This window comes from Hippocampus zosterae, chromosome 10 (genome assembly GCF_025434085.1).
Source record: "Hippocampus zosterae strain Florida chromosome 10, ASM2543408v3, whole genome shotgun sequence".
Classification (NCBI taxonomy): Eukaryota; Metazoa; Chordata; class Actinopteri; order Syngnathiformes; family Syngnathidae; genus Hippocampus; species Hippocampus zosterae.
The window spans coordinates 11,963,500-11,975,666 of record NC_067460.1 but is presented as its reverse complement, the minus strand read 5'-3'; positions in this window follow the sequence as shown (position 1 = coordinate 11,975,666).

Genomic DNA, 12,167 nt, shown 5'->3' with positions numbered 1-12,167 from the left:
CTCTGTGCGCTATGCGGCACGCAAGTGCACGACACACAACACCTGTTCACCTGCACAAACATACCCACCACACTGACTCCGGAGGACCTCTGGCGAAACCCAAGCGGAGTGGCGGCCCTGCTCGCCCGCTGGGCGGAGGAGGGGGGTCTGGGGATCCGGGAGACGGAGTGAGGGCCCGGTCCCCCAATGTCGGGGCACGGGTGGGGTCGACAACAACAACAACAACATCAACCTGCTGTAAATAATGCCTCCATTCATGATTGTAGAAACCCCAGAACGGTAAACATGTGATTATTTTATTTTAAAATATAAGAAGCCTATGTTTTGCAATTGTGCTCATTTTCATTGTATTGCACGACAAATATAATAGATGAGCCGGTTTGGGGACATCATCAACCAAGCTGCTGCTCCAATTGCAATGCGATATATTGTCCTGCTCTCCTAAATTCGCATCTACACCACAAATTATAACATCCTAACTGATTTAGCAACAACTGAAAATTCACATCATTATTTAGGTAGTTGCATAACCAACAACCAACAACCTACTACAACTTGGGTCTGTTGCATTATATGGTGCCCTATTCATTTTATTTAGTATAGCATACATATATAAAAGTGGAAAGATACTGCAGAGCTGTGCCATTACTCTTTATCTCTGTGTACATAATAAATAAACATCACCTACAGATACATTGGTAAAAATTGCTTGATTCCTTCTGTATACTGTAGATATTACGCAAATGGCGGTAAATAATTGTGAAAGCTCAGAATCAGGTTTTAAAGGGTTAATTCTTTGCTGGGTGGAGCTCTTATCATGGAGCCAATAGGAGGTGTCCTCGGGTGGTGTCCGTCCCTCATTCAGCTCGGGTCCTCCACCAGAGGCCAGGAAGCCCGAGGGCCCCGCGCAGTACCCCCGCCGCTCCCAGCACCGCACACCTCCGGACCGAGATGTCCGACGCTGGTCCCGGGATCTGTCGCAACCACCCATCCAGTCCGGGGGTCACTGCCCCGAGTGCCCCGACCACCACAGGCACGACCGCCACCCCCACCCCCCAGGCCCTCCCCAGCCCCTCCCCGAGCCCCTGGTACCCCCCGAGCCCCCCATGCTCCCCCTTCCCGATGCCTCCACCACCTGGGACCGCCACATCCACCACAACGGCCCTCCTCCGCCCCCCATCCACGACCACGACATCTGGCTGGCTCGCCACCACCATCCCGCCAGTCTGGATCCGGAAGTCCCACAGGATCCCCGCTCCGCCACCCTCCACCACCCTCGGAGGTGCCCCCCACTCCGACCCCGGGGCCCCCAGTCCACACTCCGCACAGATGCCTCGGCAGACCACGCCAGCCACCTGGCCATGGCGCTCCACGCAGGCCCCCCCTGCCAGCATCCCACACCCCGCAGCCACGTGCCGGATCGTCCCAGGCGCCTCCCCGCACAACCCACACCCCGGGTCCTGTCCGGCGCGGCACATCCGGGCCTCGACGGCTCCGGCGCCCAAGGCCCGCTCCTGAGCAGCCAGGATGAGCGCCCCTGCGCTGTCCCCCAGGCCAGTCCCCTCCAGCCACCGATAGGACTTCTTGAGATCAGCCACCTCAGCCACGGTCCGGTGGCACATCCCGCGTAGGGGCCCGCCCCACCACGATGGTCCCCCCCCCAGCGCCCGTCCCTCCGCTCCCCACTTGGGGCAAAAAATGAGCACATAACACCATTCAGTGTGGGTCCTTGGGCAAGAGCCTTCACGCTAATGCGTACCTCATACAATGATGAGAGACAATAAAATGAATGACATGCCAGCTCAGACGTCGCCCGGCCAAACAAGGTCTGCGTCAGGTGCTGGGGAACCAGAGCACCTTGATGAAAAATGGAGCAGAGATGGGCAAGATGCAATAACATGGCTCTGTTGGAATGCTACTACTCAAGCAAGCCTAGTCAGAGAGGTTACATGGAGAGAATGTGGGCTAAATGGTTACTTCGAAACCCACAGTCACGGGTGGCCACGAAACAACTCGTAACTCAGTGTTCCAACATCCACAAACGGCAACTGCTGTCACAACTTGAGATTGATGAGGTACAACGCAGGTTCCATAGTGAGGGGCCCCAGGCTGCCAGATCAGAGGAGGAGTTCATACCAGAGTGAATGCAGATGATGAGATTGGGAGGCCAGCCCCAATGAATGAAATGCTGAGCGAGGCAGCAACTGACCTGAAAGCTAAGATCATGGCAAGAATGAAAGCTGGGAAACCTAGAATCCCATTACAACGGCTATGTGAAGTACCACCTGAAAGTCTCTTGGAAAGTGTGAATGCAGCACTGAGGGTGATCCTTACCGTAACGATCACGGAAATGAACTGATATACGCTTCAGCATCAGTGATCCTTGAGATGCTTGGCTATAAGAGCAACCATGGAAGCCATGAGATACATTACCGACCATGGAAAAGACGGTTGGAGGCTAAGATCAAGGCGGCTCGGAAAGATGTGAGTCAATTGACTGAGGTCCAGAGAGGTGTGATGAAAAGGCCGATCCTGAGAGGTACATCCAGATGACCATATATGAAGCACTCGAAACAAAGGCTCCAAGCCTTGTCCAGCCGCCTAAAGCGGTACACGAAAGAGAATGAGGCCAGACGAATAAACAGGCTGTTTGCAACACAACCTGCGAAAGTGTACGCTCAGTGGCAGGGTCCTAACAACAGAGCTGATCCAGAGCGAAGCACGGAAGGGCATTGGTAGAGATACCAGGGGAGCCAAACATCAGCTCCTGGTTGACAGAACAGTCGCACAAGACTGCAGGTCCCGATGTACCAACCTGTGCACAGCCTGGATTGATTAAAAGAAAGCCTATGACTCGATGCCACATACATGGATCACTGAATGCTTGGATGTGTATAAGGTGAACAGGACCCTAAGAGCCTTCGTTGCGAACTTGATGAGGATGTGGAAAACCACACTTGAAGCCAATGGCAAGCCACTTACCCAAGTGTCCATCAAATGTGGCATATACCAAGGTGATGCACTCTCCCCACTGCTGTCCTGCATAGGACTGAACCCCCTAAGCCAAGTAATCACCAAGACAGGCCATGGATACCGCCTCAGAAATGGAGCTACGATCAGTCACCTCCTCTACAAGGATGACATGTAGCGGTTTGCTAAGAGCGAAAGGGACATAGACTCCCTGATCCACACAATCAAGATCTACAGCAGCGACATCGGGATGTCATTCGTGATGGAGAAATGTAGTCGGATGGTGACTAAGAGAGGAAGGGTAGTCCGCACTGAAGGGGTCTCACTCCCTGAAGGAACAATAGCAGACATTGAGGACAGCTACAAGTACCTCGGTATACCACAAGCCAATGGCAACCTCAAACTGGCAACAAGGAAAGCGGCTACGGCCAAATACCTCCAGCGAGTGAGGCAAGTCCTAAGAAGCCAGCTCAATGGCAAGAATAAGACCCGGGCAATAAACAGCTATGCCCTTTCCAGTGATCAGATACCCTGCAGGAAAAATAAGGTGGCCAAAGGAAGAGATTCAGACCACGGATGTTAAGACCCGAAAGCTCGTTACCATGCATGGAGGGTTCCATACCAAATCCAGCACCCTGAGACTGTACACAAGCCGAAAGGAAGGAGGCCGGGGACTAGTGAGTGTGAGAGCCACTGTCCAGGATGAAACATCCAAGCTCCACAAATACATCAAGGAGAAGGCACCAACGGATGATGTACTCAGAGAATGTCTCAGACAATGGGGAACAGAAGATGAGGTGCTGGAAGAGGGACCATCATGGGAGGACAAGCCCCTACACGGGATGTACCACCGGACAATAACTGCCGTGGCCAATCTCAAGAAGTCCGATCAGAGTTCTAGAGAGGGCTGGCCTGAAGGACAGCACAGAGGCACTCATCCTGGCTGCTCAGGAGCAGGCCCTGAGCACCAGAGCCATCGAGGCCTAGATATACCACACCAGCCAAGACCCAAGGTGTAGGTTGTGCAAAGAGGCACCTGAGACGATCTAACACATAACTGCAGGGTGTAAGGTGCTGGCAGGGAAAGCCTATATGGAACGCCATAACCAGGTGGCTGGCATAGTCTACCGAAACATCTGTGCGGAGTATGGACTGGACACCCCAAGGTCAAAATGGGAAACACCTCCGAAGGTGGTGGAGAATGACAGAGCGAAGATCCTATGGGACTTCCAGATCCAGACTGACAAGATGGTAATGGCGAACCAACCAGATATCCTGATGATAGATAAAGGGCAGAGGAAAGCCGTTGTAGTGGATGTAGCGGTCCCAAGTGCTGGAAACATCAGAAAGAAGGAACACGAGAAACTCGAGAAATCCCAAGGGCTCAGAGAGGAGCTGGAGAGAGCCTGGAAGGTAAAGGGGACAGTCGTGCCTGTGGTGGTCGGAGCACTCGGGGCAGTGACCCCCAAACTAGATGATGAGTGGTTGCAACAGATCCCGGGAACAACATCGGACATCTCAGTCCAGAAATGTGCAGTGCTGGGAACGGCAATGATACTGCGCAGAACCCTCAAGCTTCCTGGCCTCTGGTAGAGGACCCCAGCTGAATGAAGGATGGACACCACCTGAGGGGTGAGACGAGGATTTTTTTTATAGATATACAGTAGATACACATTCACTCCCATGAACATCCCCAACAACATTAACACCAACACTACAGAAATTCAAACCGTAAAGATTCACATAACCAACCACAAAAGACTACACATATGCAACATGTATATACCCCCCAGAGATACCACCCGACCAGACCACGCCACAGAAGACACAGATATCACCAACACCTTCCAATACATAAACTCGCTGAACAACACCATTCTAACCGCAGACATCAACGCTCACTCAACACAATGGCACTCGCCCTACGACGACCACAGAGGCACCCACATTGCAGACATACTACAAAACTCCCAACAAATCACTCTAAACACAAACACACCCACCAGAAAACCTACAAACATCAACCAACAACCAACATCACCGGACATCACAACAGCCAGCAACAGCATCACAAACAGAACAACATGGACCACAATACACGCACTCAGTTCAGACCACCTTCCTATCAAAATCACACACAACACGCGTGCTCCTTTCCGCCTACAACAACACCTTCAAACTTACACAAATTACAGGAAAGCAGACTGGGAAGGATACACCTCTGAAATAGAATCAGCACTGGAGAACATAACCATACCTGACAACATCCACACAGCCAACACCATGCTCACAAACCTCATACTTACAGCAGACAAACACCACATACCCCACGGAAAAATAAAAAGCAAATCACTTCTCCTACCACAACACATCAGAACACTCATCAGCCAAAGAAACGACATCAGACAACAAAACCACCGAGACCCACGCATCACAGACCTAAACAAAGAAATAGACACACAAATCCAAAAACACAAACAAGAGCTATGGAAAGAACACTTAACGGATGCATGGAACCACAGACACAAACAACACATACTCTGGAACAGAGTAACAAGACTATCAAACAAAGAACAAAAAGCACCAGAAAACACCACAATACAGTTCGGACAACACAGGGCAATATCCAACAAACAGAAAGCACGAGCATTCAACAAACAATTCACCAACATAATACAACACAAAACCAACAGAACATACAGACAACTACAACGCAAAATACGAAAACTCAACACCACGCCCATAACCATCACAGAACAACAAGTCAAACAAGCACTACAACGCTCCAAAAGCAACAACTCCACAGGCCCAGACAACATAAACATCAGACATCTGAAACACCTAGGCCACAAAGCAATAACACTACTCACACACACTTACAACACCTCACTCAACACCAACACCATCCCCGCAATATGAAAGACTGCAAAAATAATCCCAATACCAAAACCCAACAAAAACCACGCACTCGGCCCATCTTACAGACCAATAGCACTACTCAGCCCAATAGCCAAAACAATGGAAAAGGTAATACTACCCTTCATTACCAACAACACTCAACTACCCTCGCACCAACACGGCTTCCGAAAACAACACTCCACAACCACAGCACTACACCACATACACAACATCATAGCCACAGGTTTCAATCAACAAAAACCACCACAACGAACAGTTGCCATAGCCCTAGACATGTCCAAAGCCTTTGACACGGTAAACCTACACACACTCACAAACAAACTCAACAACACTAACACCCCAAACATCATCATCAAATACATCTTCAACTACATAAGGGGACGCAGACAATACACTCAATACCGGGGGGAAACATCAGAACATAGAAACACGAAAACGGGGGTACCACAGGGGGGAGTACTTTCACCAACACTATTCAACATATACATGGCAGACTTACCACAACCACCTCCAAATGTACACACAGTTACATATGCAGACGACATCACCATTCTATCCACACATGTCAAACCACAACAGGCACAACAACAAGTACAAAAATATCTCCACGACATATACAACTGGACAAAACAGAACCAACTCACACTCAACGCAGACAAAACCACCACCACTCTGTTCACACCGGATCCGGCAGAATACAGCAACAGGCTCACTTTACAAATAGATAACACCACCCTACCCACAGTCCGCGAACCCAAAATACTGGGATTAACATGGGACCCCAAACTCACCTTCTCAAAACACACACAACACACTCTAACCCGCGCCAAGCAATCAAACAAAATACTTAAAGCCTTAACAACCACTCACTGGGGAAAATCCAAAGAAACTATACTCACCACATACAAAGCAACCACACTCACACGCCTCGAATACGCAAACACTATATGGTCACCAACACTATCGGACACAAACAAGACAAAACTCCAGACCACACAGAACACCGCACTCAGAATAGCAACAGGATGCACACAAGACACAAACATACAACACTTGCATAAGGAAACAAAAACTCTCCCACTGAACATCCATCTAAAACTACACGCATCGCAAATCAGACAAAAAGCCCAACACCCAACCCACCCACTACACCCACTCACTCAACAACCACCACCACCCAGACAAAAGAAACAAACAATCTTCCACAACAACAACTACACACACAACAAAGACACAGCACCACAGGACACCAACAACGACACCATAAAACAGAACATGAAAGACATACACACCCACTTTGTACAAACACACTTGGACACCAGACAACACAACAAAGTAATACATGCACCAGCACCAGAAATAGACCCATCAGAGCAAGACCTACCACACAGAACCAGACAACTCCTAGCACAACTCCGAACCAACAAATCACCAGCCCTCCACTCCTACCTACACAACATTACACCGGACACACACCCAACACCACTCTGTGCGCTATGCGGCACGCAAGTGCACGACACACAACACCTGTTCACCTGCACAAACATACCCACCACACTGACTCCGGAGGACCTCTGGCGAAACCCAAGCGGAGTGGCGGCCCTGCTCGCCCGCTGGGCGGAGGAGGGGGGTCTGGGGATCCGGGAGACGGAGTGAGGGCCCGGTCCCCCAATGTCGGGGCACGGGTGGGGTCGACAACAACAACAACAACAACATAAAAAAAGACTTCCCCTTTAAATATTCCTGCTGCATAATATATCTCCTTTCCTTTCGTAAAGGATGGTCAGAACCTTTCCTAAGCATTATTAAAATTTAGACGATCTTTGCTCCAGGTGCTACCGGCTCATCTCACTCGGTTAGGATAGGAAAGGAAAGTTCCTATGCCAAAATGATAATCCAAAAAGGGCCCCTGTTGGTGGATAATCAGGCCATGGGAGGTGTGAGTAAATTGTGTGGGGGTGTTGGCTGGAGCTAGAAATAATTTTGGTGTCTTGTCCCTGCAGTAGGTTCATTGAAAGAGCAACCAGTGTTTTCACCACCATGGTCGGATCTTACTCTGGAGGGTAACCCATACAGGCAGGTGGCTTGGACAAAATATTTCAACACTGTCAAAGCTGTGTTGCCTGTGCTCCAGTTGAAGGTACTTTATTAGCCTGGAATTCTCATCAATGCCGGCATGTGTCACAAACACCCACCTGTAAAACAAACATGAAAAGAATAATGATTAAATACAAGAAAACAATCAAGTTTCATATCTTGTTTGAAATATCATCTCGGTAGAGAAGGTATTGCTGTGCACTTAAGACTACATGGAGGCAATTTGGAGTTTGTGTAACTTGGATATACAAATGATAAAATTCAATTTAATCTGTGCTGTCCATACAATATGGCTTTCTAATGCTCCCACGAGTACAAATATAAGATGATCCCTTATTACCGAATGAGACGCATATGCCCATCTATGTGCCATAAACTATTGGGGAATGGCACAGTATGTTCTTCTAGCCACAGTCTGGCTCCATCTCTGGGCTGCAGCAGCTGGCTCAATACGGTTGAGGATTTCTCGAACTCTTTTTCTTTGTACTACAATACCATCAGCACGCAGGTATGCCCTCATCATCTGCAACAGGTTCATAAAACAACACAATAAAGAAAGTACACTTTCACAATGAATATAATGATATATACATGAAGGGACAAGAGTATGTAGCAGAACACTTGCTTCCGAGCCTGATCTGGGAAATTGGCTGTGCAATCTTCTGACATGCTCTTCCAGGTCAACATCATGAATGGGAGTAAATCTATTTCTGGCTGAAATCTGAAAAAACTTCATTTTTTATGCAGGTATGAAGAGGAACAACACAACATCTCAGTGATGGCTCTCACTGTAAAGCCCTGAGTGGGGAGCAGTTCAATTTGATCACTTGTAATGTCAAGTGCTGGTCTTCCTCGTCTACCTAAAGTATGGAAATAAAAGGATTAAGGAATTCAAGCAAACGAATCACTACGTGTTTTTTATATACTGTATACAGTACAGGCATATAGACACAGATGTACATAAAAGTATATGCAGCTTCAAAACCACGAGCAGCTATTTTCTCTAACCATTTTACTCAAGAAAAAAATAATTCAAACTTATAATTGAATAACTAAAAGATCACTAGTTATTGCTTAAAAGTGTACAGCCATCGCGTTACTTAATAGTCTACTGATTTGCAGGAAAACCACTGGTATAAAACGACGTTTGACAGGGTGATAGAAGGTAAGTCACAGCAAGTCGTCAGTAAAACCCGTGTGTAGTTCGAATAAAAATACATACGAAAAACCAATGACAAAAAATGGTAGCCATTTTACCTGTGTGCAAACGATGTGCCACATGGGAACAAACACGTCCACCATTAGGAGTGGGTCCCGCAATGATGACAGATCGGAGATCTATTGGACTTTGAATCAAACTTTGAATAGTATCAGCGCTAAACTGGTCACTAACTCTTCTTAAATTAGCAATTGAAATGTTTATCGCGCGTGCTTCACTTTCACCGGCAGACCCTTGATGACAGGCACTCTCTATTGTCTAAGATCATTGTGAGGCTTACTAGTTGACATGTAAGCCGCAAAACGCCCACTAGTTCATTAGTAAGATCATTTTGAGGCTTACTCGTGAACATGTAAGGCCATAAATGTGCCCACTAGTTCACTAGTAAGATCATTTTGAGGCTTAGTAGTTGACATGTAAGCCACAAAATGCCCACTAGTTCACTAGTAAGATCATTGTGAGGCTTACTAGTTCACATGTAAGCCGCAAAACGCCCACTAGTTCATTAGTAAGATCATTTTGAGGCTTACTTGTTGACATGTAAGCCGCAAAACGCCCACTAGTTCACTCGTAAGATCATTTTGAGGCTTACTAGTTGACGTGCAAGTCGCAAAACGCCCACTAGTTCACTAGTAAGATCATTTTGAGGCTTACTAGTGAACATTTAAGGCCATAAATGTGCCCACTAGTTCACTAGTAAGATCATTTTGAGGCTTACTAGTTGACATGTAAGCCACAAAATGCCCACTAGTTCACTAGTAAGATCATTTTGAGGCTTACTAGTGAACATGTAAGCCACAAAACGCTCACTAGTTCACAAGTAAGGTCATTGTGACGCTTACTAGTGAACATGTAAGCAACAAAAGAACCCACTAGTTCACTATTAAGATCATTTTGAGGCTTACTAGTTGACATGTTAGCCGCAAAACGCCCACTAGTTCACTCTTAAGATCATTTTGAGGCTTACTAGTTTACATGTAAGCCGCAAAACGCCCACTAGTTCACGATGAAGATCATTTTCACGCTTACTAGTGAACATGTAAGGCTATAAACGCGCCCACTAGTTCACTAGTAAGATCATTTTGACGCTTACTAGTGAACATGTAAGGCCATAAATGTGCCCATTAGTTCACTAGTAAGATCAGTTTGAGGCTTACTAGTTGACATGTAAGCCGCAAAACGCCCTTTAGCTCACTCGTAAGATCATTTTGAGGCTTGCTAGTTGACATGTAAGCCGCAAAACGCCCACTAGTTCACTAGTAAGGTCATTTTGACGCTTACTGGTTAACATGCAAGCCACAAAACGCCCACTAGTTCACTAGTAAGATCATTTTGAGGCTTACTTGTTGACATGTAAGCCGCAAAACACCCACTAGTTCACTCGTAAGATCATTTTAACGCTTACTAGTGAACATGTAAGGCCATAAATGTGCCCACTAGTTCGCTAGTAAGATCATTGTGAGGCTTACTAGTTGACATGTAAGCCGCAAAACGCCCACTAGTTCATTAGTAAGATCATTTTGAGGCTTACTTGTTGACATGTAAGCCGCAAAACGCCCACTAGTTCACTCGTAAGATCATTTTGAGGCTTACTAGTTGACATGTAAGCCACAAAATGCCCACTACTTCAATAGTAAGATCATTTTGAGGCTTACTAGTTGACATGTAAGCCGCAAAACGCCCACTAGTTCACTGGTAAGATCATTTTGAGGCTTACTAGTGAACATGTAAGGCCATAAATGTGCCCACTAGTTCACTAGTAAGATCATTTTGAGGCTTGCTATTTGACATGTAAGCCACAAAACGCCCACTAGTTCACAAGTAAGATCATTTGGAGGCTTACTAGTGAACATGTAAGCCACAAAACGCTCACTAGTTCACAAGTAAGGTCATTGTGACGCTTACTAGTGAACATGTAAGCCACAAAAGAACCCACTAGTTCACTATTAAGATCATTTTGAGGCTTACTAGTTGACATGTAAGAATCAGAATCAGAATCAGAATCATCTTTATTGGCCAAGTATGTAGAACACAAGGAATTTGTCTCCGGTATAACACGCTGCACTAGTATCATCGTAAACAACAAAATCATTGAACCATTTTAGAGTAACCAGTAGTTTTGTAATACCATTTTGTGGTGCAAGAAGAGTGACTATGTCAGTGACTGTTTAAGGAGTTAATGGCTAGAGGGAAGAAGCTGTTTAAGTGTCTACTGGATTTGGTACGCATAGATCTGTAGCGTCTGCCTGAGGGGAGTGGCTGAAAAAGGTGGTGGGCAGGGTGCGGGGTATCCAGGAGGATTTTCCGTGCCCTTGTCTTGATTCTTGCAGTGTGCAAGTCCTCAAGAGTGGGTAGGGCGATGCCAACGATTTTTTCTGCCGTCCTAACTGTCCGTTGAAGTCGGATTTTGTCCTTTTTTGTGGCGGCCCCAAACCAAACCGTGATGGAAGAACACAGGATTGATTCGATGACTGCCGTGTAGAACTGTCGTAGCACCTCCTGTGGCAAGCCATGCTTCCTCAGCAGCCTCAGGAAGTACATTCGCTGCCGGGCCCTTTTCAGGATGGAGATGGTGTTGACTTCCCACTTCATGTCCTGGGAGACTGTGATTCCCAGGAACTTGAAGGTCTCGACGGTTGACACAGGGCAGTTGGATAGTGTGAGGGGCAACTGAGGAGAAGAATGTTTCCTGAAGTCCACGATCATCTCTACAGTCTTGAGCGTGTTCAGCCCGAGGTTGTGTCGGCCGCACCAGAGCTCCAGCTGCTCCACTTGTTGGCGGTACGCAGACTCGTCGCCGTCTTTGATGAGACCGATGACCGTGGTGTCGTCTGCGAACTTTATGAGTTTGACAGCTGGATCTGTTGAGGTGCAATCGTTTGTGTAGAGAGAGAAGAGCAGTGGCGAGAGGACACATCCCTGTGGGGCTCCAGTGCTGGTGGTGCGTATTGATGATGTTGTT